At 40.3% G+C, this 1,054-nt stretch overlaps 1 pseudogene; it reads right to left on the minus strand.

Annotated features, from left to right (window-relative positions):
* Nucleotides 1-685: 685 nt before the first annotated feature.
* On the minus strand, nt 686-761 carry LOC115895585 (annotated as a pseudogene).
* Between the last annotated feature and the right edge of the window lie 293 nt (nt 762-1,054).

A 1,054-nucleotide genomic window follows, 5' to 3' on the forward strand; every position in this document is an offset into this window, starting at 1 on the left:
AAAAAGTAAAAATAATCATATTCATCTTTCACAGGGTTGCTGCGATGATTAAATGAGATAAACCACACAACACAGCACATGACACGGTCACTGATATTCAATACATATGAGATCCCTTTTCCTTTAGCTCCCTGCTCCCATGGTAATCCAAATTTTGGGCAAGCTAATAGTTTTTATTTTTTGATACAGTTATTAGCACCATCCAATCCCATATAAACCACAAACAGGCTGGAATTTTTGTCTATTTGTTTGATGCTGAAGCAGAAAAGTGTCTGCCAGATGTTAGGTGCTCAATAAATAGCCATTGAACGAAATGAATGAATGGGAAGCTACAGTGGAACGAGGCTGAATGTGAAGGTCAGTCAAATATCTTAGCGGAATTATTGGATATGTTTTTAATGGAAGAGATACATTTTATATTTTCTTTTCTTTTCTTTTCTTTTTTTTGCAATGGAGTCTCACTCTGTCATCCAGGCTGGAGTTCAGTGGCACGATCTCGGCTCACTGCAACCTCTGCCCCAGAGGATTCAAGCAATTCTCCTGCCTCAGCCTCCCTAGTAGCTGGGATTACAGGTGTGTGCTGCCATGCCCAGCTAATTTTTGTATTTTTAGTAGAGATGGGATTTCGCCATGTTGGCCAGGCTGTGATACTATAGTAATTACTATAGCATACTCTATACTATAGCATAGAGGTTGAGGTTGGCACATCTCACATATGACTGTGAATACCCAATCATTATGCTTATGAACTACAAAAAAATCAGCAGATAACTTATAAGTGCAGCCATGTTACAAAATAATTAAGTATAAAAACCATCTGATAAAGAGAGCAGTGGTCCCACTAAATACTGTGATATTTTAACCATAAACAAAGCATTAATGGGAAAAGTCTGATCCCAAGGCCTCCTGGATCAGCAGTAGGTCAGTGATACCCAGGAGAGCAGGAACCATAGTGTATAAGGCTTGCCTTGGACTCAGCTTCAGGCCATCTGAGAGTCGGCCTGGAGAAGTCCTGGTAACCTGCAAGGTCACCTCTATAGAAGAGCCATCAGTG

The sequence above is a fragment of the Rhinopithecus roxellana genome, chromosome 21 (genome assembly GCF_007565055.1).
Source record: "Rhinopithecus roxellana isolate Shanxi Qingling chromosome 21, ASM756505v1, whole genome shotgun sequence".
Classification (NCBI taxonomy): domain Eukaryota; kingdom Metazoa; phylum Chordata; class Mammalia; order Primates; family Cercopithecidae; genus Rhinopithecus; species Rhinopithecus roxellana.